Source organism: Pseudorasbora parva, chromosome 4 (genome assembly GCF_024679245.1).
Source record: "Pseudorasbora parva isolate DD20220531a chromosome 4, ASM2467924v1, whole genome shotgun sequence".
In the NCBI taxonomy this organism is placed as follows: Eukaryota; Metazoa; Chordata; class Actinopteri; order Cypriniformes; family Gobionidae; genus Pseudorasbora; species Pseudorasbora parva.
Window position 1 is genome coordinate 25,319,014 of NC_090175.1, and position 6,838 is coordinate 25,325,851.

The window sequence follows — 6,838 nt, forward strand, 5'->3', positions numbered from 1 at the left end:
TGTCATCAGCATAGCAGTGATAGGAGAAGCTGTGTTTCTGAATGACAGAACCTAATGATGACATGTAGATGGAGAAGAGAAGTGGTCCAAGCACTGAGCCCTGGGCACTGAGCTAAATGATGTGACTTTAACACTTCAACTCTCCATAAAAATGCTGTAGGACCTACCAGAGAGGTAAGACCTGAACCACTGGAGAGCAGTTCCTGAGATCCCTGTCTTCTTAAGTGTTGACAGGAGGATCTGGTGGTTAACTGTGTCAAAAGCAGCAGACAGATCCAGCAGGATGAGCACTGAGGATTTGGAAGCTGCTTTTCCAGTCTCAGTGCCTCAGTTACCGAGAGCAAGGCAGTCTCAGTCGAATGGCTGCTTTTGAAGCCAGATTTGTTGTTGTCCAGGAGGTTATTCTGTTCAAGAAACATAGAGAGTTGATTGAACACAACTCTCTCAAGTGTCTTTGCAATGAAAGGCAGAAGGGATACCGGTCTGTAGTTTTCTAAAAGTGCTGGATTTAGAGAGGGTTTCTTAAGCAGTGGGGTTATCCGAGCCTGCTTAAATGCTGTGGGAAAGGTTCCCGTGTGAAGAGAAGTGTTGACAATGTGAGTGAGTGCAGGAGTGATTGAAGAAGAAATGGCCTGAAGGAGGTGAGTGGGTATAGGATCAAGTGGACAGGTAGTAGGGTGATTGGAAAGGATGAGTTTAGAAATATCTGCCCCGGAGAGCGGAGAGAAGGATGGAAGCGTGTTCGTGTTAGTTGTTGAGATGTGCTTGTCAGTTTGTGGTGAGGAGAACTGGTTGCTGATAAAAGAGATGTTTTGTTTGTGAAAAATGATGCAAAGTCATTAGCTGTAAGAGTTGATGAAGGAGGGGGAGGAGGAGGACAAAGGAGAGAGGAGAATGTTTTAAAGAGTATGCGAGAGTCAGAGCAATTGTTGATTTTGTTGAGGTAGTATGTTGTTTTAGCAGTGGAGACATTTGTAGAGAAAGAAGAGAGAAGAGACTGATACAAGGTAAGGTCAGTATAGTTTTTAGATTTCCGCCATTTCCTCTCTGCCACCCTGAGTCCAGAGCGATGTTCACGGAGAACATCAGACAGGGAGCAGATGGGGTGGGGCGGGCTGGTCTGGATGAAAGGGGGCAAAAACTGTCTAAGGAGGATGTTAGAGAGGAGCAAAGAGTGTCAGTAGCACTGTTAGTGTCCAGTACTGAGAACTGAGCAGGTGGAGGGATTAAAGATGAAACCATAGTGTATAGGCGAGAGGGAGAGAGTGAGCGTAGATTACGCCGAAAGCTAATCTGTGTAGGAGTCTGTGTTGTATCAGGAGTCAGTATGAGGTTAAGAGTGATGAGAAAGTGGTCTGAGGTGTGTAATGGAGTAACTAAAGTTTTGTCCATGGAGCAGTTGCGTGTGTAGACAAGGTCTAATTGGTTACCTGATCTGTGAGTAGCCATAGTAGATACTAACTTAAGGTCAAATGAAGTCAGTAGAGTGCTGAAGTCTGTGGCTTGGTATTTATCAAGATGGATGTTGAAGTCACCAAGCAGAATCAGAGGAGTGCCATCCTCAGGGAAGCTAGAAAGTAACACATCCAACTCCTCCACAAAGTTACCGAGGTGACCTGGAGGACGATAGACCACTAACACATGGATTTTAACAGGGTGAGTAATAGTGATTGAGTGTGATTCAAATGAACTGGCCAATAGAGATGGTAATGGATCAAATTTCCAATCATTTGAGATAAGCAAACCAGTACCCCCACCCCTCCCAATAGGCCGAGGGGTGTGTGAAAAAGTAAAACTAGTTGAGAGAGCTGCAGGAGTGGCAGTGTCCTCTGGTTTTGATCCAGGTCTCAGTTAGGGCAATGAGGCTGAGCTGAGACTGAGTCTTTATACTCATCATTCTTGCACAGGGAAGAGTTGAGGTGCTTGCACAGGGAAGAGTTGAGGTCTTTACGCTCGTCGGTCTTGCACAGGGAAGAGTTGAGGTCTTTACACTCGTCGGTCTTGCACAGGGAAGAGTTGAAGTCTTTACACTCGTCGGTCTTGCACAGGGAAGAGTTGAGGTCTTTACAGTCGTCGGTCTTGCACAGGGAAGAGTTGAGGTCTTTACAGTCGTCAGTCTTGCACAGGGAAGAGTTGAGGTCTTTACACTCGTCGGTCTTGCACAGGGAAGAGTTGAGGTCTTTACACTCGTCAGTCTTGCACAGGGAAGAGTTGAGGTCTTTACACTCGTCGGTCTTCACACAATGAGGGCTTCACACTGCCGCTTCCGCTGCCGCGGACTATCACGCTATTTACACTCACCTGAGTATCGTTATTGAAAGCAGCTGGGAACGCCCCCAACAAACACTCACTCACAAACGTGGCAATAACCAAACAAATGCTAACTCCCACACACACCGCGAGAATACACCAAAACTAATAATACACACCACTGCATCACACAGACACACTTATCCAACAACAAATGAACAAACAATTAAATGAGAAAAATTACAAACACTTACAGAGTAGTTGTCTGTCTATCAATCAATCAATGCTTCACCTCTCATTACTCCCTCTAAATTCACCCACCACTAATGTTCAGTATCCTCCCTCCATTCCTGTAAGTAATGTTATCTCCTATTTAGGAATTGAAATATACACAAAGTTGTCAGAAATCAGTCACAAAAATTATAGGGAAATCTCTCAAAAGGTGACGGAGTAATCTTCCAATTTCTTTACAAGGAAGAATTTCCATCGTTAAGATAAATATTCTCCCACGTCTCAATTTTTTTATTTTTCATGATCCCAATTTTGCCCCCACCTAAATTTCTTGATCTCTTTGATTTCCAAATTTATATGGAACAATAAACAAGCTAGAATTAAGTCCTCCACTTTGCAGTGCCCTAAATTGAAGGGAGGATTGTCTTTTCCTTACTTAAAATTTTATTACTGGACATTTCAACTAAGAGCTTTAAGGGTCTTGATGGACAAGAATTGCAAGGTGCCTTGGAAATCCATAGAAACTGCATTGGTACAGATGAACAGGCTTCAAGATCTTCCATATACAAATTTAAAAGGCAAGAGATTTAAAGTTAAATTTGGCACTATAATTGCTAATTGTTTGACAGTTCGGAAAAAAAGCAGAGAAACAGATAAGAAACCTTTCACATCCCCACTTTGGGCTGCTAAGGGAATTTGTATGCTGGGAGACATTTATGGTAAAGATGGTTTATTTTCATTTAATAATCTTTGTTTGACATACCTGGTTCTTCTTTTTTTCTTTACTTGAAACTGAGATCCACCATGAAAACTTACGGCGTTCCATGGAGCACATCACTACCTTCGCATCCATTGGCAGGATTGTTCTATCCTGGAAAAGAGTCTAGAGGCCTGGTTTCACAAATGTATAATTCTCTTTTAAAAACACAGTGTAAACGTTTATCAGTTGAGATAGTATGGGAAAAGGACTTAGAGCAGGCTGGGCTTCGTCCTGATTGGCTCTCGGTATGGTCAAATATGAGTGAAACATCTCGAAATTGGAGTCATCAACTTATTCATTTTAAAACTATTCATAGAGCCTATGCGATGCCATATAGACGATACAGAATGGGATTAATATCTAACCCTAACTGCACTATATGTCAAAGTTCCGTAACTGGTATAATGTATCACGTTTTGGGAATGTTCAGTAATTAATAATTTTTGGACTCAAGTTTGTTGGAACTTAGAACAACTGATAAACCATAAGATCACTCCGGATCCTTGCCTGTGCTTGCTGAATGATGTTTCTTCCCTGAACCTTAGTATGGTAGACAAAAGTATTCTTTTTTCGGGTTTCACTGCTGCAAAGAAATCAATAATTGCACTTTGGTGGAACACTAAGGCAGACATTTCAAGACTGTGGCTACTGAATATGCAACAAATAGTTACGATGGAATGCTCCTTAGCTGGATTTAATAAAGCTAAACCAAGAATGGTACAGGCCTGGCAAAGAGCTGTAAAATGTATGTGTGACCTCTTTATTAGGTAGTGGGATGTAGATGTATCTCCTTGGCATGGTGAAGTATTTATATCTATGGTACAACTATGTCTTCTAAAATATGCATACGTGTTATGTAAGCAGTGCTGAAAGAATTTGTTTCTTATGTTTTGTTGTTGTTTTTCTGTTTGTTTCTTGTATGTTCTTTTGGAAATCTAATAAAAAGTAAGTCACAAAAAAAAAAAAAAAACAGCGTTCAGGAGAGAGCCTCAAAATCAGTGTAGAAAATAGCCTATTACTTATTGGTTATGATGTTTTTGAATGTAAAAAACCACACAAACGTCATAAAAAATTAAAAAAGCCAGTTCATCACACCTTTAAATAAATGACAAGATTAGTTCAAATAAAGATTGCCTTGACACTGTCAGTGTTGCCTGTCATTCATAAGTAATTTTAATAAATCCATTCAAAGAATTAGTTAGCCTAGCTATGTTCGATATGCTTAAGCAACGAGGGGACTTGAGACTGATAAAAGAAGAGATTGCGCACAGTGCAGGAAACTCACACACTCATCTCTCTCTCTCTCTCTCTCTCTCTCTCTCTCTCTCTCTCTCTCTCTCTCTCTCTCTCTCTCTCTCTCTCTCTCTCTCTCTCTCAATAATACATTTAAATACATGTGATATTTTGTTCATATAAAAACATTTAGATGACTCTACTTTATTTAAAGCGGACAGAGTGCTATAACTAACAAGCTGTAACTTAAGAAAATAACCGTCATTTTTACCCATCTGTTAACAAATTACAAAACATCATGTAACCCAGGTTACTAGTGGTTAGTGGCTGAGAAAAAAATAAAACGAAATAAACAAATCCTTGAGTTAAACACACTAAGTATAAAGAGGCTGAGACCATAAATGATGTAATTATTTTCAATTAATTACATAAAATTGTATAAAAGTATATATGTATAAAATATTGAAAGGTTTAAAATCCTCCAATGATATTTTCACATTACGATGTATCCAATGAGATCGCGTCTGACGTCACTAAAGCTCCGCCGTCGCGGGATTATTATATCCAGCACGTTCGAGATCTGTTTTTTTTCTCTATAACCGCTGATGCAAATGGACGCTTCTCGGCATCCCGGGAGATTCAGTGCCTCGAAGTCAGAGAAAAGTAACGTAAGGATGATTTATAAGTCTCTTAATTATTTGTATATAATGTAGAGATGAGTGTGAAACAAGCAGAAGTGCGATGTTTACGTGAATATCCGTGTCATTCTAAATGAATGTTAATGACGTGTTTAACATTAGTTTAAGCTAATGTGACGTGGTATACATGTATATCTCTAACAAAAAGGGTTCAGAGAGAAGCAGATTGTGTGAAGAGTGACACTTTGGAACGCGTATGCTCCGGAAATTTCCCGTTGGTCGATTTACATGTGATGAGTGAGTTCCTTGGTGAGTTTAGGCCTTTCTTTATTCTCAATTCATGTATATTACAGAGTCACATCGTTTCATCAAATGATTGTTATTGGTGTAATATTGATGATGATTACAGTCTTATGTGTAAACTTAAAGCAGAAAAGACACTGTATATGTTATATAACGTGTTAAAGTGCAGTTTGTGTGTTAACTGAAAAGTACATGCACAAGGGTTAAACTAAATGTTTTTAATGGTAAGAGAAATTGCACAAAGAAGTTATGCAAATTGATGTAACACTATGCAAGTGGATATTGTTTTATGTTTTATTAGGAATTGGGTTCAAACTGAGTGATGTGTGCTTTTATAGCATCCGTTATTAATTTTCTTTGTGGCCTTGTGTGTTCAAAGGCCGGGTTTTTTTTCTTCCTGTGATGTTTGTTGAGTTCGTGGAGCCAGCAGCTGAATGTTGCCTGTTGTGGATTGATCCAAGTGTGAATCCTTCTGATTCGTGAATCGTCTCAACTCCTTCCTGCACTTTATGCATCTTGGTAGAGTTGGACTGGCGGGCCACCTGTAGAGTGAATCCTTAGAACTTCTTGTGAACTTGAACGCGTTTTCATCGAACGGTAGGAGAGGAATTGCACTACAAACTTGATTTTTTTTGTATTCGTCCTAATCCTGGATCAGCTGCACCGACTGTGAATTACACCACATCAAGGATTTTTCCATTTTTTTTATGAGAAACTGAACTGAATTCATGGACTGATTTTATTTTATTTTTTTTAATTTTATTTCGTTTTGAGGTTTTCCAATTCAATGTGAATGAACCTTGTGGTTATTGGGTATTCAGTCAATAACTGAATTGTTTCAAGTTTTATTTTAATTTGTTCATGTTAAACTGATTGGATGCTTGTTTAGAGAGTGAAAACTAAATAGGGTTTAATTCAAGAAAAGGACTCAGAAAAGAAAGAGGCAAAGTTTTATTTAGTCTCACTACATATGCAAATTTAAATTGACCTAATTGAATTCGGACTTAAGGTTGATTTGCGGTTTCCATAGAGTGAAACATCCATATCATTCCTGGAAAGAAGGGAAATGTGCACATTTAGTATAGAGTAAATACTCATATGTCATTGCATTCAAATGAAATCAATTGTTGTTTTCAATACAGTTAAATCTTACTCTTACCAAAACTCTTGATCGTCTGAGTTTGTTCACTCCTGTTGCACCATCTCTCTCAGCAGACAAACCTAGTCTTCTGATCATATTGGTCCAGTTGTAAAATCGACATAAAATTTATACCTCAAGTGTTGGTTACAATCAGTTACATCTTTCACTTTTTTTTTAAACTTGTTAATAACCAAGGTATAAGTGGGATAATCCACAGCTAGCCATGCATTAAAGGATTTTAATGCACGACCTAGAGACAACCCTCTGCTTCCCATCTGGTGG

At 39.2% G+C, this 6,838-nt stretch overlaps 1 long non-coding RNA gene across 1 annotated transcript; it reads left to right on the forward strand.

The window, feature by feature from the left end:
• The first annotated feature begins 5,066 nt into the window (after positions 1–5,066).
• On the forward strand, positions 5,067–6,141 carry LOC137073983 (uncharacterized). The gene is made up of 3 exons (XR_010904841.1): positions 5,067–5,142; positions 5,321–5,421; positions 5,795–6,141. It is a non-coding gene; the product is annotated as an uncharacterized lncRNA (long non-coding RNA).
• Positions 6,142–6,838: the final 697 nt, after the last annotated feature.